Below are 25,960 nucleotides of genomic sequence, written 5' to 3' on the forward strand. Positions count from 1 at the left end.
CCTGTTCCAAAATCGTAAGTTACATTCATTTTCACATTTCATTTTTTAAATGAGGAACTGACAAACAAAAGCATCATGTCCCACAAAAGAAATTTTTCTGGAAAGAGTGTTTTTATTCGACAAATTCGCTTTTACTTCTATAAAGACGGACATAGAGAGAAGCATCAAAATACAAAAATCCATCAAATTGTAGACAATTCCGCTTTTGTTCTTCAGCTTAAGTAACGTACTTTGTTCTTTAAGTAACGTACAAATTTCTAAAGAACTTATGTTCATAAAAGTTAATTTTAGTTTTTTACCAGATCTAATAAAGTCATTAGAACAAAGGAGTTTACAATTAAGTTATTCGGTTAATCTTGATAACACTTTTTCTGCTCATTGTCAAAAAATTCCCGGAAATACAGGGATTACAATTAGAAATAAATTAAAAAATGTTTTAGAAAAAAATGAGGGCTTCGATTGTTTGAGGAAAGTTGTAGGTATTTTTGAATGCAACTTTTCTGAAGATCTTACGACTTAATATATTGTTTTATTTTTGAGTATTTTTAATATGCATTTGCATATTTAGACAAATTTAGAAAAAATACCTGCATATTTGTAGTAAAAGTAATGCATATACAGGATGTAACAAAAATACAGGTCCATTTTCTACAGCTATTTTCTTGTGGCATTTTTATAATCAAGTATATTCAAATGGGAAATAAGCCACAATTTTACCTAAAAATGATTTTATTAACATTTCGACGCCCAAGTCGGGTGTCCTTCTATTAAAATATTATTTTGGTAATGTTGTGTTGCATATATTCCGCTCTCTAGTAATAAAATAATGACAAAAATCTCTTCAGGGCCCTGAAGAAGGGATTTGAAACTTGATTTGGTCACTTTTTGAATTTCATAATAATTTTTTATTGAATTATTAAGCCTTGAAAATGGCCATTTTTTCACTTTTCAAATTTTTAATCGCATATAACTCGACAACAATCAATTTTATAAAAAAATGACAGGAACAATTTTTGACTCAAAATTACCCAAATTATCTAAAAAAAAATGGTTTGAAATGAAACAATTTTTGTGAATTTGTTTAAAAAAAATTGTTTAAACCATTTTTTGACACGGCACTGCCCTGTCACCCTGTGGATATGTTATAAGGACCTCTTTTTGAGTAAGTTTGTGCAAAAAAATCGAATCGAAACAATTTCGCTAGCGGGGGCGACGATAGGGCCCGGTCTATATCTAGAAGTTTAGAACGAATAATTGGTTTGACGAAGAGTGTAAAAGAATTACTGAAACCTAAGTTATACATAAAACTGCAGGCCAAAAGATCAAGAACATGGAATATTTTATAGAAAACTGAACTCCATAAGAACAAATTATAAACCTAAAACAACTCACTGCGAAGAAAGAGACAAGAACTCTATTAAGAGTATTCTTGTAGTTATGCACTTTCATTTACAATAATAAAAAATCCAAAATTTCAAATCGTATTCCCCTCTTAATGTTCTTATGAGAAACATTGTCAAAACGGAAATATTCACTTCCGTTTTTGAGAAAGTTAATAAAAACGATACAACTAGCAAACGACTATAACTCCACTTACTTGGACAATAGAATTTGTGATTAGCGTGCAACAATACGTCTAAAACATTTCTTCGTTAACTTCCGGTCATAAAAGTTTTTCACTTCTGGTGAAAATTTTTGTTGACTTTGAAAATATTTTCCTTAAAAGCTAAAGGTGAAATCCTTACCTTGAAACAAACGGTTAATTTGATTTCAATTCACAATTTTACTTGCAAAAAAACACAAAGAACTAAACCAATATACATAGGATATAGGAAATTATAACAAATAGGGATGACAGAATGTGCATTTACGGATGATATGGTTATTACAGCAGGAAACGAGAAAGACCTAAGAGAAAGCTTTATAGTATGGAATGACGTATTGACAATGGTAATAGATAGAAATAGGAAAATGATAAATATGCAAATAGATGGAATAGAAATAGAGCAAGTCAGTAAATATCAAAACCTAGGTGTAATATTTGAAGAAAACGGAAAACAAGAAATTCATATAAATTATAGGATAAAAAAAACAAATAGACTTTATTATGCAATAAACAGTGGATTTGTAAATAGACGAGAAATATCAAGAAAAACGAAAATGAGTGTATACAAAACTGTGTATAGACCTGTACTCACATATGGATGTGAATCGTGGATATTGTCAAAAAGGGATAAAAGTAAACTGCAGCCAATAGAAATGAAATATCTAAGAAGAGTAATGGGAGTGACAAGAAGAGGTAGAGTTAAGAATATAAAAATAAGAGAAGAATTAGAAATATAACCATTAGAAACTTATATAAAAGAAAGACAGCTGGGTTGGTGGGGACACCTTCAAAGAATGAGTGATAATATACCTGTTAAAAGAATCTGAGAAAGTAGAAATATAGAAAAGAAAAACGTGGTAGACCAAGAAAACAATGGAATGCAGTAATAATAGATATTTTAGAAAAGAGGGGAACAACATGGAACGATGCCAAAAAACTAACAGAGAACAGAAAAATATGGAAGAAATTTGCGAAGAACCAAAAAGAATGAAAGAAACATAAACAGATCCCTACACCTCAGGGTAGAAGGGATACAGATCATATATATATATATATATATATATATATATATATATATATATATATATATATATATATATATATATATATATATATATATATATATATATATATATATAGATATATGAGTTAGTTAGAAGCAACCTACCTTGCTCGTTTCGGTACGAAACCGATCTGTGCCTCTACTTTGAGGCCACGAGATGTCACCTGGTATTTATTGAAAAATACCTACGGCGTCAAACAAGCGGGAAATAATCGCAACTTTCTACTTTTTAAAAAGTATGAAAATAATATGTAAAATATTATACGGGAAATAAATATTCTACCTTCGTCTGTGCTGCCATCTTGGGAACGTTTTCGCTGTCTACAGCTCATCAGCCAAGCTCTCAGAACAGACGAAGATGTAGAATATTTCCTCCGTATACCCGAGGCCGTAAGACAGCCATGCAGTCCTTATGGGACTAGCGCAATCTGAGTTAGTTAGAAGCAACCTACCTTGCTCGTTTCGGTACGAAACCGATCTGTGCCTCTACTTTGAGGCCACGAGATGTCACCTGGTATTTATTGAAAAATACCTACGGCGTCAAACAAGCAGGAAATAATCGCAACTTTCTACTTTTTAAAAAGTATGAAAATAATATGTAAAATATTACACGGGAAATAAATATTCTACCTTCGTCTGTGCTGCCATCTTGGGAACGTTTTCGCTGTCTACAGCTCATCAGCCAAGCTCTCAGAACAGACGAAGATGTAGAATATTTCCTCCGTATACCCGAGGCCGTAAGACAGCCATGCAGTCCTTATGGGACTAGCGCAATCTGAGTTAGTTAGAAGCAACCTACCTTGCTCGTTTCGGTACGAAACCGATCTGTGCCTCTACTTTGAGGCCACGAGATGTCACCTGGTATTTATTGAAAAATACCTACGGCGTCAAACAAGCAGGAAATAATCGCAACTTTCTACTTTTTAAAAAGTATGAAAATAATATGTAAAATATTATACGGGAAATAAATATTCTACCTTCGTCTGTGCTGCCATCTTGGGAACATTTTCGCTGTCTACAGCTCATCAGCCAAGCTCTCAGAACAGACGAAGATGTAGAATATTTCCTCCGTATACCCGAGGCCATAAGACAGCCATGCAGTCCTTATGGGACTAGCGCAATCTGAGTTAGTTAGAAGCAACCTACCTTGCTCGTTTCGGTACGAAACCGATCTGTGCCTCTACTTTGAGGCCACGAGATGTCACCTGGTATTTATTGAAAAATACCTACGGCGTCAAACAAGCAGGAAATAATCGCAACTTTCAACTTTTTAAAAAGTATGAAAATAATATGTAAAATATTATACGGGAAATAAATATTCTACCTTCGTCTGTGCTGCCATCTTGGGAACGTTTTCGCTGTCTACAGCTCATCAGCCAAGCTCTCAGAACAGACGCAGATGTAGAATATTTCCTCCGTATACCCGAGGCCGTAAGACAGCCATGCAGTCCTTATGGGACTAGAGCAATCTGAGTTAGTTAGAAGCAACCTACCTTGCTCGTTTCGGTACGAAACCGATCTGTGCCTCTACTTTGAGGCCACGAGATGTCACCTGGTATTTATTGAAAAATACCTACGGCGTCAAACAAGCAGGAAATAATCGCAATCCATAAGGACTGCATGGCTGTCTTACGGCCTCGGGTATACGGAGGAAATATTCTACATCTTCGTCTGTTCTGAGAGCTTGGCTGATGAGCTGTAGACAGCGAAAACGTTCCCAAGATGGCAGCACAGACGAAGTAGAATATTTATTTCCCCTATAATATTTTACATATTATTTTCATACTTTTTAAAAAGTAGAAAGTTGCGATTATTTCCTGCTTGTTTGACGCCGTAGGTATTTTTCAATAAATACCAGGTGACATCTCGTGGCCTCAAAGTAGAGGCACAGATCGGTTTCGTACCGAAACGTGCAAGGTAGGTTGCTTCTAACTAACTCAGATTGCGCTAGTCCCATAAGGACTGCATGGCTGTCTTACGGCCTCGGGTATACGGAGGAAATATTCTACATCTTCGTCTGTTCTGAGAGCTTCGCTGATGAGCTGTAGACAGCGAAAACGTTCCCAAGATGGCAGCACAGACGAAGGTAGAATATTTATTTCCCGTATAATATTTTACATATTATTTTCATACTTTTTAAAAAGTAGAAAGTTGCGATTATTTCCTGCTTGTTTGACGCCGTAGGTATTTTTCAATAAATACCAGGTGACATCCCGTGGCTTCAAAGTAGAGGCACAGATCGGTTTCGTACCGAAACGAACAAGGTAGGTTGCTTCTAACTAACTCAGATTGCGCTAGTCCCATAAGGACTGCATGGCTGTCTTACGGCCTCGGGTATACGGAGGAAATATTCTACATCTTCGTCTGTTCTGAGAGCTTGGCTGATGAGCTGTAGACAGCGAAAACGTTCCCAAGATGGCAGCACAGACGAAGGTAGAATATTTATTTCCCGTATAATATTTTACATATTATTTTCATACTTTTTAAAAAGTAGAAAGTTGCGATTATTTCCTGCTTGTTTGACGCCGTAGGTATTTTTCAATAAATACCAGGTGACATCTCGTGGCCTCAAAGTAGAGGCACAGATCGGTTTCGTACCGAAACGAGCAAGGTAGGTTGCTTCTAACTAACTCAGATTGCGCTAGTCCCATAAGGACTGCATGGCTGTCTTACGGCCTCGGGTATACGGAGGAAATATTCTACATCTTCGTCTGTTCTGAGAGCTTGGCTGATGAGCTGTAGACAGCGAAAACGTTCCCAAGATGGCAGCACAGACGAAGGTAGAATATTTATTTCCCGTATAATATTTTACATATTATTTTCATACTTTTTAAAAAGTAGAAAGTTGCGATTATTTCCTGCTTGTTTGACGCCGTAGGTATTTTTCAATAAATACCAGGTGACATCTCGTGGCCTCAAAGTAGAGGCACAGATCGGTTTCGTACCGAAACGAGCAAGGTAGGTTGCTTCTAACTAACTCAGATTGCGCTAGTCCCATAAGGACTGCATGGCTGTCTTACGGCCTCGGGTATACGGAGGAAATATTCTACATCTTCGTCTGTTCTGAGAGCTTTGCTGATGAGCTGTAGACAGCGAAAACGTTCCCAAGATGGCAGCACAGACGAAGGTAGAATATTTATTTCCCGTATAATATTTTACATATTATTTTCATACTTTTTAAAAAGTAGAAAGTTGCGATTATTTCCTGCTTGTTTGACGCCGTAGGTATTTTTCAATAAATACCAGGTGACATCTCGTGGCCTCAAAGTAGAGGCACAGATCGGTTTCGTACCGAAACGAGCAAGGTAGGTTGCTTTTAACTAACTCAGATTGCGCTAGTCCCATAAGGACTGCATGGCTGTCTTACGGCCTCGGGTATACGGAGGAAATATTCTACATCTTCGTCTGTTCTGAGAGCTTGGCTGATGAGCTGTAGACAGCGAAAACGTTCCCAAGATGGCAGCACAGACGAAGGTAGAATATTTATTTCCCGTATAATATCTTACATATATATATATATATATATATATATATATATATATATATATATATATATATATATATATATATATATATATATATATATATATGCAAAATAATATACGGGAAATAAACATTCTCACCCTCGTCTGTGCTGCCATCTTGAGAACGTTTTCGCTGTCTACAGCTCATCAGTCAAGCTCTCAGAACAGACGAAGATGTAGAATATTCCTTCCGTATACCCGCGGCCGTAAGACAGCCATGCAGTCCTTATGGGACTAGCGCAATCTGAGTTAGCTAGAAGCAACCTACCTTGCTCGTTTCGGTACGAAACCGATCTGTGCTTCCACTTTGAAGCCACTAGATGTCACCTCGTATTTATTTAAAAATACCTACGGCGTCAAACAAGCAGGAAATAATCGCAACTTTCTACTTTTCAAAAGTATGAAAATAATATGCAAAATAATATACGGGAAATAAACATTCTCACCCTCGTCTGTGCTGCCATCTTGAGAACGTTTTCGCTGTCTACAGCTCATCAGTCAAGCTCTCAGAACAGACGAAGATGTAGAATATTCCTTCCGTATACCCGCGGCCGTAAGACAGCCATGCAGTCCTTATGGGACTAGCGCAATCTGAGTTAGCTAGAAGCAACCTACCTTGCTCGTTTCGGTACGAAACCGATCTGTGCTTCCACTTTGAAGCCACTAGATGTCACCTCGTATTTATTTAAAAATACCTACGGCGTCAAACAAGCAGGAAATAATCGCAACTTTCTACTTTTCAAAAGTATGAAAATAATATGCAAAATAATATACGGGAAATAAACATTCTCACCCTCGTCTGTGCTGCCATCTTGAGAACGTTTTCGCTGTCTACAGCTCATCAGTCAAGCTCTCAGAACAGACGAAGATGTAGAATATTCCTTCCGTATACCCGCGGCCGTAAGACAGCCATGCAGTCCTTATGGGACTAGCGCAATCTGAGTTAGCTAGAAGCAACCTACCTTGCTCGTTTCGGTACGAAACCGATCTGTGCTTCCACTTTGAAGCCACTAGATGTCACCTCGTATTTATTTAAAAATACCTACGGCGTCAAACAAGCAGGAAATAATCGCAACTTTCTACTTTTCAAAAGTATGAAAATAATATGCAAAATAATATACGGGAAATAAACATTCTCACCCTCGTCTGTGCTGCCATCTTGAGAACGTTTTCGCTGTCTACAGCTCATCAGTCAAGCTCTCAGAACAGACGAAGATGTAGAATATTCCTTCCGTATACCCGCGGCCGTAAGACAGCCATGCAGTCCTTATGGGACTAGCGCAATCTGAGTTAGCTAGAAGCAACCTACCTTGCTCGTTTCGGTACGAAACCGATCTGTGCTTCCACTTTGAAGCCACTAGATGTCACCTCGTATTTATTTAAAAATACCTACGGCGTCAAACAAGCAGGAAATAATCGCAACTTTCTACTTTTCAAAAGTATGAAAAGAATATGCAAAATAATATACGGGAAATAAACATTCTCACCCTCGTCTGTGCTGCCATCTTGAGAACGTTTTCGCTGTCTACAGCTCATCAGTCAAGCTCTCAGAATGCTTTTTAAATAAATACGAGGTGACATCTAGTGGCTTCAAAGTGGAAGCACAGATCGGTTTCGTACCGAAACGAGCAAGGTAGGTTGCTTCTAGCTAACTCACATATATATATATATATATATATATATATATATATATATATATATATATATATATATATATATATATATATATATATATATATATATATAATAAAAATTCGCACAGAATAATGATTTTCACCTCCTGTACATATGTACATCTTTGTTCATTATTATTTAAAAAAATAAAGTATACGTCAGAGTATGTGACACAATCAACTAGGATACTTATACAAAAAAAAAACCCAGACATAATGATCGTGTGTAAACACTAAAATTTATGTAACAAAATAATTTGCAAATCCAAAATACAGTCGATAATTAAACAGTGAGTCATTCGTATGAAAATCATAGACTGAATCATACATGCCTCTTCAGAGTAGGTATATACTATATTTTACTCTAGACACTAGAAAAATCCGTTTTATTTGAGTAAACATAATTTAAAACTTTTTTATTTTTAACTTAATTAATTCGTAAAAATAGAAAACCTCAGTATTAAATATGTATGGTTTATAGCCACATGGATAGACAACGACTAAAACTGATTGTAGCAGGAAAACCATAAATACAGGAAAGACATAAATAAAATACATCGCATTAGTGTGACCCCTCGTCATATCTTTAACGCCAAATTTTATCTACGGTTTCTATAGCAGTTTATTTTAACTTCAAAATGAGTTTAGATTACTTAATAGTTTTATTTTTATTCTTTATAATTAATATTGGCATAGGTGTAGAGGAAGACTTAGAAGAAGATGGCTTGCTGATGTAGAAGAAAACGTAAGAGAAATGAGTGTCAACCCGCCAGTGGTCGCTATATGAGATTTTCTCTCACGGTTTCAGAAAATTGCACAGAATTTTTTTTCTGGGAAATTATACGCTCTGTAGTTCCTTCTAGTCTCCTAACTATCCTCCCTCGACAATCTAATAGACTCTTCCGCTTAGATAGTGACTCAGTTGAACTAATATCACCCAATTGTTGAGTCAGCCCGCTTCAAGTGAGACATTCTCTTATCAAGCGACCACCCGCGTTACGAACTGTACATAAAAATTAATTTTATTTTGGCACTTAAAACCTGAAATAGTGTAAAAAAATTTTTAAATATTGTCATCAATCAATTTTTCCAGTGCATTCTTGTTATATTTGTGTGCTGTGCCGTAAATTATCAAGATACGGAGATTGATTAATATTTGTTTAATTCCGATTATTTCTTTTTATTTTATTATATTATTATCTATATTATGTTATATTATTTTTTTCTTATTATTAGTTAATAAAAAAAGTTTAAAAGCTGTTTTAAAAATTTTATTTTGTAAAAAAAGGCAAAATTTGGATATGTGAGAGAAAATCTCACGCGCGACCACTCGCGTAACAATCTACCTAGCGACCAATGCCGGGTTAAAGACAGGAAAGTTCAGTGCAAGGACAGATAGAAATGGAAAAGAGTCGCGACATCAGCAAAGACACACACCTATGCATTAGACACAAACAGCTATAAATGACAGAGGAGTAAGCCCCGGCGCAAATTGATCCTAAGCAAGACACAACCTGCACCGGCGAACTGTGTGGACAGTTTTGTGAAGCACCCTTATAAGAGAGAGACCGCAAATTGAGCCCATCCTACGATCAGTGCATGCGTTCGCAGGTCTCGTTTGGAAACGTTTGTCATCGGCGTACAGTTTTCTTGGGTCGTGGGACGCGTGACTCACTGCCAGTTATTTATTTCTACTTGTTTTTGTTTGCGAGATGGACGTATCTGAAATGAATACGGATGGTACCTAAGTACAATTTATTGTGATAAATAAAAATATTATCATAGTCAAAACCCCGAGTGAAAACTGGTTTGTCTTTGTCATTAAATTCTGATAACTTTTGATAGACTAAATAAGCGGCGATACGAAATTGATAATCAAAGTTATGCCTTTATAATAACACATTATTAGAAACATAAGGTGAAAAATGATTCATGTTACTTAAAACCCTGATCGATAAAAATATCCTATTATCCTCAAATTCAACTTGTCGGCATATAGGGCAGTCAATGAGAGTATGTGGCTCCGAAGTCTATCCTACTATATCGATTTACGTGATATTTTCACAGTAAGTAGGGAATAGCCCAAGAAACAAAGTCTACCCTATTCCGATGTGTGCTTTTGTGTTCGGGGAGGTTTCCACCCCTTCTCTGGGGTGGAAAATTGTTTGCTTAAATAACTACGGAAGTTGCTAGAGAACCTAATACTAAGCAAAAACTGTTCTATAATTTTTTTTCGAAAACTCAATACTTTTTGAGTTATTCCTGGTTGAAAATTGGCCATTTTCATTGAAACATAACACCTTTTCAAACGGTTTTTTGCGAATACCTTAAAAACTGTGCATCTAACTAAAAAAACTATATAAAATATTTTTGTAGCTTATAAAATAACAAAGAGATTCTTCCTTTTATAAATCTTCTAATTATAACACAAAAAGAGATATGTTAAGTGAAAAAAACTTGTTTTCTTGGTGCTCAAATCAGTGTCTTTAACTTGAAATAACAGAGAAACGGTCGATTTTAGATGTATAATGCTACCAATAACTTTTGTTGTACTTTAAAAGACCTTTAAAATAAGCAACATTAAATGTCGATTACATTCAAACTATGCGAGATAAACTGTAAAAAATTTAGTGACTAACGTATTTTAAGAAAAAAATGAGAAGTATATTTAACCCCTCATCCACAAGAATTTAGATGCATCGTTTTCCTTCTACAATACATTTTACTATAGTGTTCTTTTTATGTTCAAAAAGTTAGGCGGGTTTAAAATGAATGGTTTTTGAAAAAAATAGGATCAAATTATTGAGCGCATTTTTAAATTTTCTTAAAAATCTTCCTTTTTCTTCATGTAACTCGAAAATTATAAGAGATGCCAAAAAAAAGATGCCATACAAAAATGAAGGTTGCTTCTAGATAAACATTTTGATTTTATTTTTTATAACAGTATCTCTTATCATTTTCAAGTTACATGGAGAAAAAGAAGATTTTTAAGAAAATTTAAATATGCGCTCTATAATTTGATCTTATTTTTTTTCAAAAACCATTCATTTTAAACCCGCTCAACTTTTTGAACAAAAAATGACACTGTAGTAAAATGTATTGTAGAAGGAAAACGATGCATTTAAATTATTGTGGGTGAGGGGTTAAATATACTTCTCAATTTTTTTCTTAAAATTCGTTAGACATCAAATTTTTTGCAGCATAACTCGCTTAGTTTGAATGTAATCGACATTTAATATTGCTTATTTGAAAGGACTTGTCAAGCACAATAAAAGGTATTGGTAGCATTATATACATAAAATCGACCGTTTCTCTGTTATTTCAAGTTGAATACACTGCTTTGAGCATGCACCAAAAAAACGAACTCTTTTACCTACCATATCTCTTTTTGTGTTATAACTAGAAGATTTAAGAAGGAACGAATCTCTTTATTTTTTTATGAGCTACCAAAATGTTTTATATAATTTTTTTAGTTAGATGCATTGTTTTTAAGGTAATCGCAAAAAACCGTTTGAAAAGGTTGTTGTATTTCAATGATAATGGCCAATTTTCCACCACCAATAACTCAAAAAGTATTGAGTTTTCGAAAAAAAAAATATAGAACAGTTTTTGCTTAGAATTGGGTTCCCTAGCAACTTCCGTAGTTGTTTAACCAAAAAATTTTCCACCCCCGAGAAGGGGTGGGAACCGCCTCCAAGACAAAAGCACACCTCGGCATAGGGTAGACTTTGAATAAGGGGATATTTTCAGGCTAATCCTAAAATTTCATTAAAATCCATGCAGTAGGATAGAATTCGGAGGTAATAACCTGTTCTTGCTCTCGTTGACTGCCCTAATATTACATTTTGTTTATGCTTAAAAATTAAAAACGAAATATGCAGATAATGTTATTTTTTATGACCAATGAGTAGCGGAGGGATTATTAAATAACTCTGAGATTATTTTAAATATTATGTAGGTATCATGTGCAGAAATAAAATACTCAGTGTAAGATATCTTTTTACGCACCCGCTTATGATCAAATTCGATGTTTTCGAAAGTCATACCGCTACGACTACTAGGGACGTGTAAGATATTTTTAAAACGTTACGAGTTGCAAGTATAGAAATACAGATTTAAAGTTGCCTACTCAATTCAGTACAAGGATCAGATACATCAGTATTTTGTAATCAGTATTTGTACTCAGTACCACTAAGAACCGGCATCAAAAGTAACCGTTACAGCTCCGCACTGATTTTGCCTGTCTCTATTCGTCACAGCGACAGCCAACGGTTGGGTCGGGTTGGGTTTAATATGCGGTGAGCTAGAAAAATAACTGCACGGGTCACCCGTCCCGCCGGCGCAGGTTGTGTCACGCTTAGGTTTAATTTGCGCTGGGCCTTCACCTCACCTAAGAATAGGATTTTAAACGCCACGGCGTTAGCTATAATCCCTAGGGATTGTAATGCTTAATGATCAAATGAATAATTAATATTTGTTGGTTACTAGCAGGTATTGAACGAAACGAGTAATAAAATCAAAACAAACAATAAACTATTACAATAACTACTAGCTTTGCTATGCCTTCGAATAGCTTCTACTGGTAGAAATGAATGGAAATTCTCATAGGTGCAATAAACATAATAATAAGACACATATATTCAAATTGGTCGGTGGTTAAATAGCTCAAAAAACGAAACAAAGGAAACAATGGATAAATAATATAGGTAACAACAAAATATAAGGTAAAAATACTAGGTATGTACTTACAATCGGGACATCATCGACGAAGTCACTATTTTTCGTCTTTACGCGGGAGTCGTCTGAATGCTTCTCATCCTTTTGTCCTCGGGGTAGAATCTTTGGATTTCAAGTTGGTTGAAAAGTCCCTGTCTTCGTCACATGTGGATTTCGAAAATATGCGAGCGATAAACAACACGTGCGTCGACAAGGGTAAAAAAAGAGACATGATTTCGAACTATTTACGCAACCAAATGAATTCAATGGGATTTCCAACAATATTACTACCTATCCTTATCGCATTCTATTCACTTTTTTATATAAGCTTCCCACTTGTCTCTCTTACATCCAGAACTTATTGTAATAAAAATTTTAATAAAATCATTTCTTTTATTTATTACAGCTTTTTCACTATAAAGATTGATATCACACTGTAATGTGCATTGTAAAATTACTTTCTTTTCTGTTTCAGATTCTGAATTATCCGATTTATCACATCTCGGTAAGTAAACATTTAGAAGTATATTAAGTATTAGATAATAATAGAAATTTTTCAATAAACATAATTTGTTAAATATGAAAATTTTCCCAAAGAACCTTGGCACTTTTCTTATGTATAAGTGGTTTCAGTTAAATTTGCTGAAATTTTGCAGAGGTATCTTTGATCATTCTGACCAACATTTCACATTGCGTCAAAACACAGAAATCATTTATTGTTTTTCAGTTACAGAGGTACAAAGTCTCGGTTTTTAGTCCATTTAAATAATATCTACATATTTGTATAATATACAGGTTGATAGTAACTAAGTGCAACAAACTTCAGGAGGGGATTCTGCATGAAAAAATAACTGAGAATTTGCTATACAGTGATGAGCGCGCTAATAACCGACAAGATAGCACAAAAGATTGAAAACATACCGGGTGGATCAAAAGTCAGTTAACGCTATCAAAAAAAGTCACGCGCAAGTTTGCGGCGTCTCCAAGAAAATAATCCTTGCAAATAATCCATAGTTACAAGGTTTTCGATATTTTCATTAAGACGGTGCACCGCCTCATTACAGATTGCAAGTTCGTGAGTTTCTAAATGACCAGTTCATTGATTGGATAGGGAGAAGAGACACAATTGAATGGCCCGCGCTTTCGCCAGATCTGACGCCCTGTGAGCCTTGTGGGGAGTACTTAAAGATAAAGCTTTTGCCAATTTGAAGTTCTCCGTACCAACTTGGAAGTCTGTAGAAAGACTTGTTTCACTGTGTATAAGAGTCGCCAAAAATATATTGATGAAGTTGGTTTACATTTTGAACATAAAAAATGTAAAGCATGCACTTCTTTGTACCTACTTATTTACAATAAACAATAAACGCTTTTTTTACTTCAGTTATTTTTGCTTTTACTAATATACAAAACGGTTAACTGACTTTTGGTCCACCCGTTATATTAAGTTGTGAAGTAAAAAGAGATGAAAGTAGTTTTTTTTTGTTTTGTTTTAATGGCATGGACTTCATGTCAATCAGCCAGTCACAACATGACTACTATATCAAGAAGATTAAATATTAGACCGTAAGTCCATAAAATATCAATAACGAAAAAAAATTAGTTCAATAGCTGTTGAGAGGTAATTTATGTACTGAAATAAAGAGATGGTACTAAGCTAAGGTAAGCTAATTATAGCCTCCTTTCAACATCATAGGTGTGTTCAAAAACGATCTGCCAAAATTTAATAACAATAACAATAAGATAAGAATAATAAAATAAGAATAATAATAAACAAGGTCCTCAAAGTTCCATAGCAAGTTTTTTCTTTGTTTTTATCTTCCGCGGCTCCCTATTCAATTCGAAAGACACCTTGCTGTGGACTATCCAAGTTGCTCACCATATTTTCTCTATATACATGCATACACATTAATATACACACATATACTTTTAACACTTGACACTACAAAACTATTTTGGTACTTAACAGAAACATCACCAACGCATTATACATACTCTCTTGTCCATTGGCTAAGGTACTAAGGATATTAAACGGAGCTGGTATCTTAAGTCTATGTAGCTGCTGAATAAATCGATCCGTTTCATTCTTATATTGTTGGCATTCAAAAAAAATATGATCTAAATCACCTTTTTATCACAATTTGGACATCGATCATTTTCGAGAACACGAATTTTATGCAGGTGTGTAGGATAACAGGCGTGACCAAAACGAAGACGTGTTATAGTTGTGATGTATTTTCTTGAATAATTATATGGCTGGAACCACGTTCTATTCGGTATTTTCTTTTGTATACTACAGTACCTAGAAGGGTTGGTATAAGTATGATGTGACCAACATTCATTCCAAATTGTGAGGTATTTCATTTTAATATAAGAGACTGCATCACAAAAACTTACAGGATGTTTATTAGGCAAACCATTTTTTACACTTTTTTTCTCCAGCATATCAACATGCTCATTATGTTCAAGACCGATATGTGCTTTAACCCAAACAAAATTAATCTTTTTATAAACTTTATGTAGTTCCAAAAATCGTTTTTTGATTGCATATATGATATAATTGGAGGAGTAACTTGGGTACTTAGTCAAAACCAAGGAATTTAAAACAGACAGGGAGTCCAATATAATTATTGCAGAATCAATTGTAGACTGACTTACATACGTCAAAGCTTCGTAGATTGCAATAGCTTCAGCACTAAATATAGAAAATATGTTATCTAGTTTGTAGGAATAATTAATATTTTTGGATGGAATATAAAAAGCACATCCTACACCATCCTCGGACTTAGAAGCATCAGTATATATAGCCACAGATTCTTCAAAGATTGCTAGTATAGAGTTTAATAAGTTAATATTAATGTGAAAATTATCACTGTATGAGGGTTTTACAATCTCGATAAAAGTTTTACAATTTTTACAATCTTGATGAAAGTAGTAGATGTGGAAATTATTGATATACACGTACAACCTAACATTACATTACATAGTTTCCCATCTTTAGACGTATCGGAGGAGTATGACAACCGTCACTGTGACAGGAGAATTTTATAAAATACTCCTGGCACAGACGTCTAAACGTGAGAAACTATGTAATGTAAAGTGCATCTATACGTTTATAACGATAATTTCCACCTCTACTAGTTTCATCTCTTTTTATTTCACAATATATGTTCTCCATGTTTCATTTTCCGACATACGGGGTCCTAAATTTTGTTTTACAAACTGATAATTTCTTTATTGCTCTGAAATTGGGTGAGATATGCACATTCAATTTGGTGGGTTTTGGGTGATATAAAAGTACTTGACAGTTTATTAAATGAAGAATTTCGGAGAAGACCAGTTGAGTTAACAGACGCAGTAACAGGAATGGCCACTAAAATAATAAACGAGGAATTAGTTCAAGCACTTCAAAAAATAAAGCGGTTGGACTAGATGAAACCCATAGAAAAAAGTGGACAGTTTTAGGAGAGACAGAAACAAGGTGGCTAACGGGTTGGTTTAATAGAATTATAGAATGGAGACAAATGAGGTAGGATAAAAATCAAGGGGATAAATTACAGTGCACAAACTGAAGGAGCCCTACTTAGTTATACCATGAAACTTTGGGAGAAAATATTTGAATACACGAAGAAACTGAAATATCCAAAATCAGTTTTTTAAGCATGGCAGACCAACAACAGGAGCTGTTTTTATTTTAATGTAGCAACAAACACCCTATGATATTTAGTTATCTAGCTATCCCTAAGAAAACAGACGATAGTTTTTCTAGAGGTTCTATGGTGGGTGCTCAATAACAAAAGAGGGTGAAGTGAAAAAAAAACAAATATATGAAGGAAAGTCTAGGGGTGACACCAATTGTTGGCAAAATGAGACAGCATAGGTGAACATCGAGGTGCCAATCACCCAATAAGAAGAATTGCTGATTTGAAAAGGAGTAGGAGGGACGACCAAAAAAGATCTGAGAGAGACGCTTAGGTAAGAGGTGATTGATATTTGTATGACCTAAGATAGAAAATTACGGAGAAATGTAATTAGGAAAGCTGACCCCACATACGGAATGACAAAGAATATGATATATGTATAATAAGAACTATTTTTTTTTATAAATTTTTTAGGAATGCACAATAAAGGGGATTTAAGACACTTCTAAATATTATTCTAATAATCGTTTTAAGGCTATTGTTTTGAACAATGCAAAAGCAATCTGATAGGTATATTGCAATAGAGTTTTTGTAATAAGGTTTATTAAATTTGTTTAGGTTTTTAATCAATCCATTAACATGTGTTGGAAAAGTTTAGCATAAAAATGAATTATTTAATATCAGTAATACAGTGAATTAGTGTCTGTGCCAAAATGATTTTTATATAAATAACGATTTACGAGTATTATGCCAACAGTTGGTTGGAAGCATCAAAACATACACTGATAAAGATTAATCATTCTATTTACTTTCAGGAAATTAAAAATAAACACAGCTAGAGCTGATTTTATTACATAAAATGATCACATTTGAATGTTGATTTTAATATAATATGTTTTTCAATTTAACATAAAATTTTTATCCTCTCGTATTTTTCGTGTAGATTGATAATGATTTCAACGTATCTATTATTTGCAAAACGTCGTTTTTAATTAAAATTAAAAGAGTAATTTAGTCATTCATCCATTCAGTGATTCAGTTTCCCAGATTTTTCATATTTCTAAAGTTTTAAAAGGCAAGGATGCTAAATTTGCAGATACTGGAGCGTTATGGGGACCTATTGAGTTGTGAAGATAAGACCAGAAAAAATTGTTTTTCATTTTATTGGGGACTTTCCATTTTTTAATTCAATTTTCCATTTCCAACAATCGTTTTTTCCGATTATAGCGCCATCTATCCATAATTCCAAAAAATATCTCAAATAAAATTTACTTATTTTGACGTAAGGAATCCAAATCTGCAATAAAAAACGGGGGCTCCTATTCTTAAGGATACCCCCCACCCCACTTCGTTGGGGCTCGTATTTAGTGTCATTCGATAGATTAAAAATGTTAAACACGTATTTTTCAGTTTTTCGATCCGATGTTCATTTAGCGAAATATTCGCTGTGACTGGCCCATTTTCTTACGCCCCCCACTCAACTCGTCAGATTTTTGAAATATACACTGTTCTTAATGTATTTAACTTACTTTTTCTTAATTTGATGATTTCGAGTATTTCAAGGATCTATTTTTTTTTTCGGGCCTCCCTTAACGAGCTCCCCTATATTAGGAGTCCATATAATAATATGGTAGGGGTACATTTACAGGGTGTAGTCCTTCAACTTCGAAAGCGCATGAATTAATATTAAATTTGGTCAGTCCTCTTGTATGGTTTCGAAGCATGGACAATGAAAATATCAACCATTAATCGTTTGGAGGCCTTTGAAATGTGGCTGCACAGACGTACACTGAAAATACCCCGGACGGCGAGAGCAAATGCTGCCCGCGAGCTGCTTGATAACATCAAATATAGAAAGATGGCCTATTTTGGACACGTAGCAAGGGGAGACCGGTATAATATTCTTCAATTTATTATGATGGGTAAAATCGAAGGACGCAGAGGAATTGGTAGAAAGGAGGCCTCTTGGTTGAAGAATATCAGGGAGTGGACAGGAATAAAGAAAGCAGAACAACTACTTAGAATAGCTCGAGACAGAGACAGTTTCGGCATGTTAATCGCCAACGTCAAGGAGACTTAATAGGGCACGTTAAGAAGTCCATTCTCTTAACTCATACTCAACTGGCTAATGATTTTAGCAGGTATTTTTTTTGTTTTTGGCCAATTTTGCCAAAATTGGCAAAATTACTAACTATTTAGTACTTATTAACTATTTAGTAATTATTTTTTTGCCAATTTTACCAAATTGGCAAAATTAATTACTAAAATCACTAGCCAGTTGTGTCTGAGTTTAGCGAACCGACTATACAAGGTTTCTGCCCATGTGATTTTCTGACGCGCTCGAGTATCTGCAAAATCCCCGCTAGGGCTCCCTACCATTATAAACATTCTAGATTTTATGGTTTTTACAATATTTTTTTTAAAACCGTAAGTTCTAAGTCTCCAAAAATCGACAAATAAAATTGAGCAAACAATGCTGCATTGCATTGACCCTATATAAGTGTCCTTATATTTTTGCTGATAGAAATTATACAAAGGAATTTTTGTTGCGCCCTAACCAGTTAAAATATCCCAAAACGAGTTCATTAACTCGGCAAAACTTTATGGTAGGGGAGCCCAAGCAGAGATTTTTGCAGTTACTCGAAAACTGACTTTTGCGCGCCAGAAAAGTACATGAGGAGAAACTTTGTACTCTGTAAATCTACGCATACCATATTATTGGCTCTTAATACAGGGAAGTTCGTTAAGGGGCACCCGAAAAAAAGCTATCCTTAGAAAAACTCTAAATCGTCAGAAAGTCAAATACATGCAGAACAGTGTACCTATATTTCAAAAATCTGACGATTTGACCGGGACGTAAGAAAATGGGCGAGTCATAAAGTTTCACAAAAAAAAAGAAAAGTTCCAGAAATGAACGTCAGATCGAAAAACAGAAAAATACGTTAAATATTTTTAGTCTAAGAGCTAGTGAACCCTCCGACTAACGGTCGTCCTGTAAGGCTAGAAATTTTTCTAGTGATAATTCATAGCACACCAAGGCTAAAAACCATGACCTGGCAGGCATCAGCGGTGCACGTGTATCTACCAAGTGAATCGAAAAGTGCAAATTTAGGGGGTAAAATAAACTTTCTCCTGTAAGGTTTAAATTTATGTGTGTCTTTGAGTAAGTCATTTAGAAGAAATGTGTACAATGACAGGCGATTCTGAAGAGCATAAGACCTTGCCAGGCGAGGGGAAAGATTAGGGGTTTTTCCTCAAATTATTCAATTTGCATCGAACAATTTTTTTTTAATTTTTTGTATCATTCCAAACAGAAAAGGTCTTTAGTGATTTTTCTCTTAAGTTAATAGTTTTTGTTATATAAGCGATTGAAAATTTTGAAAATTGCGAAATCAGCCATTTTTAACCCTAAATCGGAAATTTATCTAAAAATTTCAATGTTGCCAAGGTACGTAGATATTCTTTAAACATTGATTGATGAAATCCCGAAGAGTGTTTTGCAATAAAATATCGAAAACCCCTTTGTTTTTTTAATTGCTAATCAAGCGGGCGCGATACTCTTGTATAAGAGAGGACGTTTGAGTTTGCATAATTTCATTATCTCGAGAATGGAAAAATTTCAAGAGAAATTCTCAGACAGGTCGATTTTTATTTTTGAATTAGGACTTTTTGCCATATATACAATACTAGTGACGTCATCCATCTGGGCGTGATGACGTAATCGATGATTTTTTTAAATAAGAGAGGGGGTTGTGTGATAGCTCATTTGAAAGGTTATTTAATTCTCTATTCAATACTATAAACATTAACATAATTATTTATACAGGGTGTACAAAAAAATTTTTTTTATTAAATTAACTTTGATTAAATTTGACCAATAGAAGAAAAATTTGTTTTGTACACCTTGTATAAATAATTATGTTAATGTTTATATTACTGAATAGAGAATTAAATAACCTTTCAAATGAGCTATCACACAACACCTACTCTTATTTAAAAAAAATAATCGATTACGTCATCACGCCCAGATGGATGACGTCACTAGTATTGTATATATGCCAAAAAGTCCTAATTCAAAAATAAAAATTGACCTGTCTGAGAATTTCTCTTGAAATTTTCCCATTCTCGAGATAATGAATTTATGCAAACTCAAACGTCCTCACTTATACAACAGTGTCGCGCCCGCTTGATTAGCAATTAAAAAAACAAAGGGGTTTTCGATATTTTATTGCAAAACACTGTTCGGGATTTCATCAATCAATGTTTAAAGAATATCTACGTACCTTGGCAACATTGAAATTTTTAAATAAATTTCCGATTTAGGGTTAAAAATGGCCGATTTCGCAGTTTTCAAAATTTTCAATCGCTTATATAACAAAAACTATTAACTTAAGAGAAAAATCACTAAAGGCCTTTTCTGTTTGGAATGATTCAAAAAACCTAAAAAAAAATTGTTCAATGCAAAAAGTATAATTTGAGGAAAAACCCCTAATCTTTCCTCTCGCCTGGCAAGGTCTTATGCTCCTCAGAATCGCCTGTCATTGTACACATTTCTTCTAAATGACTTACTCAAACACATACTTAAATTTAAACCTTACAGGAGAAAGTTTATTTTACCCCCTAAATTTGCACTTTTCGATTCACTTGGTAGATAGATACACGTGCACCGCTGATGCCTGCCAGGTCATGGTTTTGAGCCTTGGTGTGCTATGAATTATCACTAGAAAAATTTCTAGCCTTACAGGACGACCGTTAGTCGGAGGGTTCACTAGCTCTTAGACTATTTTCAAAAATCGATCGAATGATAACAAACACGACCTCAACGGAGAGGGGTGGGGGGTAACTTTAAAATAGTAAATATGAACATCCATTCTTTATTGCAGATTTGGATTCATTGCGTAAAAATAAGCAACTTTTATTCGAGACATTTTGTAGAATTATGGATAGATGGCGCTATAAGCGGAAAAACCCTTTGTTGGAAATGGATAATTAAATTAAAAAATAGAAAGTCCCCACTAAAATGGAAAACTTAACTTATTTTTTTTGTTTTAGGACCTAATCTTCACAACTGAATAGGTCTCCATAACGCTCGAGTAACTGCAAATTTAGCATACATGGCTCCCCTACTATTACGAAATCTATCCAATTTTTAATTAAACTTGAATTCTCGAAAATACTTTTGAGAAGAAGTTTTGAGGGGAAGCAATAATCAACAAAACATAGATATAGATTATGTCGTTTATATACACATCTTGACGGAGTTTTCAGTAACATCCTGTAAATTAACATATTTATTTCTTCTATCACTTGCTTGGTATAAACATTGATTATGGTAAATGTCAATTTTCAATATTAACTAGTATGAGTATTAATAGCTTATGCATCCATTAAACCAAATAAGGATAGTTATAGAAGTATGTTTTGTTTACGGTTGTGACATTCAGAATAGGGTCCACGTGGATGATCATTTACGGGTAATATTGATTATTGCACACGCTTAGACTATGTAATAACCTTTGTTCTATTATTTTGTAAACAACCTTCAAAATAACAGAAATATTGGTTTTGCTTTTAATCCCTACAGATGCATTTAAAAACGTATTAATATACTATTTATAACAAATGAATGATGTGCGTTTTTATCTTCTCATAATTGATTACATGTGATTTTTCTTTAGTTTAATAAAGCCTTGCTGAATTAATATAAATCCTTGAAAATAGCAAGATTTTACATTTAAATTAAATTCAATTATAAATAAACCGTTATATTATATTACATAGTTCAATATGTAGTGCGTTTTGACTTCTACGCGGAATCAACAGATTCTGCCTACATTGCTGATCATTTTCCATATCTTCTGAAGCTTACGGTTGGTCTTCATCTTGCAAGACAATTACTTGGTTTTGATCAAAAAATTTCATTGCAAACTGCTGTTCAAATTCTAATTATTATAAAATTAGATGTCGCCTAGCGACATCTGCTAAATGAAAGTCAAAGTTTTTCAACCTAATGAAAATATTTAATAAATATTTTTAAAAGATATTTAATTGAAAAGCTTATTGGACCATTTTCCTGGTGACACCTCCATGGCTTCTAAATATTGCAAGCCAGATGGATGCTGCAGTGAAGACAAAAGGGGATTCTAAAAGTTGCAATTCACAACCCCGTCTAGAGCTTGGTAAAATTCCAACGGAAAATGGACCTAGTTACACTATAAGAGTAATACTAATAAAAATAAAAATGTATGCCATTTTTATTCAGTTGCAATGCGAAGGCAAAACTGTCTTATTTTTCACTTAGTATAGAGAGCGCAAACCAGCACTCTTAATCGACGATTTTCGCTTCTTGTTTTTTTAATTAGAGAAATTTACTAGGCGAACTAAACGAATCAAGTAATTACATTGCTGTGTTATGGTATTGTTATTAGTTGTTAGTTTGAAAATATTTTGAGACGGTCATATTGAATTTATGTGATTTTTTTAATTATGTATGTACATAGTAGAGTAGAATATAAGCTAGTTTTCTTTTTCTGCTCTATTAGGATGGTGTTACTCACCTAGTACACAACTATTTTTGATAATTTGGTCCATGACGATATTAATTTGAGCAAGGCTAAAACTATCTTCTTGTTGTATGCCCGTATTATTTTGCACTTTTTCATATAATCCCCATTTAGTTTTAGTTTTGTTGTATTTATTATTATTATGATGTATTACACACATGTCCAAAAGTTTGGAATACGTACAAATAATATATCTACGCCTATGGTGGTTTCAAAACTGTTGTTGATATTCATTTTAGAGCGTTTTTACATGAAAATGATAAAAACTGTGAATCGTTTTTGTATCATTTTGCCGATTTTGGTCACATTCAACTGATTAGCGTATTTACACATTATTTCAGTATGTGTTTAAATTTGAATTGAGCCGTTTAAAAATGCCTAGAAACGTAATATCTCAGTTTGAGAGATCGAGAGTAATTGCTTTGTTACAACAGGGCTTTAGCCAAAGTGATATCGCGAATATTGTTGATGTTACTCAGAGTGCTGTTACGACAAGCCCGACTAGAAACAGCCCAACCGCGTGTCCCGTTTGAAGGTGGCAGTATTATGGTTTGAGATGGTATTATGAGTGGTACACGGACGCCACTGCTGGTTCTGGAGAGAAGTGTCACTGGTGCTGTGTACATCGAGGAAGTTTTAAATCCTGTCGTACGTCTATTCCGAGGGGCAGTAGGTGATGAATTTGTGTTTATGCATGACAACGCACCTCCTCATCGAACAGCAGCAGTACAAAATTTTCTGGAAGAAGAAGGAATATCTACATTCCAGTGGCCCTCGAATTCCCCCGATATGAACGTTATTGCACATGCTTGGGACATTCTCAAGACACGCATCAAAAAGCGAAACAATCCCCCTATTACACTTCGCGAACTAAAAGATGCTGTTCGTGAAGAATGGGAGAGAATTCCGCAAGCCCAGTTCGGCCAGTTAATCGGCAGCATGCCAAATCGCCTACAGGCATGCATACAGGCCAATGGAGGAAATACTAATTATTAGTTTTATTAAAAATTATTTTTTTCTTTACTAATTTATTTTTAAATGTAAGTTGTACTTTTTAAATTGTTCACTCCAAGAGAATAAATATTTTTTTTGCATATCGTTTATCTGGTTTTGAGATTTATTTAGTATTGTTAAGAATTGAAACAAAATGATGTTTAACTATTCAGAAAAGTTTATATATAAAACTCAATAAAAAGATGAAATATTCCAATATTAAAAACTTTTGGACATATGTATGTGTATATTATTCTGCCCAATCTTGAGAATGAAAACATCATAACGAATTAAGTGTAAGATATACTGTCCCCCAGAATTGATTTTTATATCGCTGTGACCTACAGTCAAGCATACATAGTTATAATGTAAATATATAAAGCAAAAAATAGCGGGACAAAATATTTTATCAGCATTTGTGCATGTGCATATGGTGTTGCAACTTCGTACTCTGTTAGTAATATCCTGTGATAACAAAAGTATTATAGACTTTTCAACCATATTGATTTGTCAAGGCTTATCCTGCTGTTAATAAGTTTTAGGTTAATCTCTTACATCAAATCAATACTTTAGGTAAATATAGATAAAATGTTACAATCGCCATGTGCCATGAGATTATATTGTGTGTAGATGTGGTGTAGATATAATCCTTTACATTTTATTAGAGACATATCACTACATCGTATTTATTTTTTTTATTTGACAAGTTTCTCTACTTCTCTACTTCAAAATATTAATATTTTGAAAGCAGTCGTACGGTAGCATAGTGGATTATTTTACGTGTTCCATTTTTTTCGTGATGGATATTGGATGAGATCTATATATTTTGGGCCCATCCACTGTAGTATATTGCCTCGCAGTCCTGCAAAATATGATTGAATGTTTTAGGTTTTCTGCCTGAGTTTCTTAAGTCGCCATAAAACAAGCTCAATGTATATAGTTATCCTTTTGACTAGCGCATGTCTAGCTAGGAAACCTGTTATTATTTTGATCTGATTCCTGCTTGTTTTCCACAGTACTTTGGTCTTGTACGAGTAAATATAACGAATTTAAAAAGGAAGAAAAGAGTCTCAGACAAAATAAGTACACTTATTGAAAGGAATTATTAAAACTTAAGAAAGGTGGAGAGAGACAAGAAGGGATTATAATTTTAAGTCATTATTTTTTGCTTTTTATTTTTTGCCCTCTTCCTTGGTATATTTCTTGTTTCAAAGCTGTATCGATTTTTTCATACTTCTAAATTTTACTTTAGATTGGAGAAATATTTTATGTTTGCAAGCAAACGATAATTCATATAAAAATTCAGAAAAAATGGGTCGGACACACATCTTAACAACTATAACATTGCAAAAAAGAAAACGAACGATAGTCAAGCACGGCACATGAAGAAGAAGAATCGCACATTAAAAAGGATACTACGACAATCATAAATGACGTTTAGAAAATACAAAAAAAATATAAATGGTTATCTTTCAACGAAGTAGCTTACATGCCAGCCAGATCCATTTCCACTGAACACTCCTCGTAATTTATTGGATAAGTATTTGTAAAACCAATTAGAAAGGTGTGCAAATAGAGACTGACACGTTATAAATGATACGGTAACTTGTGGAATTTATGTCATATATTCTCTTCGAGCTGCACCTTCTAATAAATATCCACAATAATAGAAATTCTCCTTAGTAGCAAGAAAAAAATCCTGTGGGTAATATTTTTCCTAGCAACCAACAAGTTCAAGGATATGTAAGCCTTGAACGTTTGTGAGTTCCATATCGATATTTCGCCCATTAATAATTAATACTAATAGGTATTGCATGGAGGCAATTCCACATGCGATCATTTGTAAACACTCATACAGTCGGAAAAATAAAAGAATACCCATGAACAATCACATCAATCACTTATTTTGTATTTGCTGTCTTTTTCTATAAATAACAAATGTTTGTTACAGAAAAAGACAGCAAATACAAAATTACTGATTGATGTGATCGTTCATGGGTATTCTTTCATTTTTCCGACTGTATCTTATTTTGTACTGTTTTTTTCTTTTATCTTCGGAAATATCATTTAAAATAGGTTTGAAATATTTATTTTAGTAATTGATAGTTAATGGGATTATTCTTTCTTTCTTTCTTTCTTTCTCATTTTACTTTTACCCTGTCAGGGTGTCAGATTTGGCTAGGT

Source organism: Diabrotica virgifera, chromosome 5 (genome assembly GCF_917563875.1).
Source record: "Diabrotica virgifera virgifera chromosome 5, PGI_DIABVI_V3a".
In the NCBI taxonomy this organism is placed as follows: domain Eukaryota; kingdom Metazoa; phylum Arthropoda; class Insecta; order Coleoptera; family Chrysomelidae; genus Diabrotica; species Diabrotica virgifera.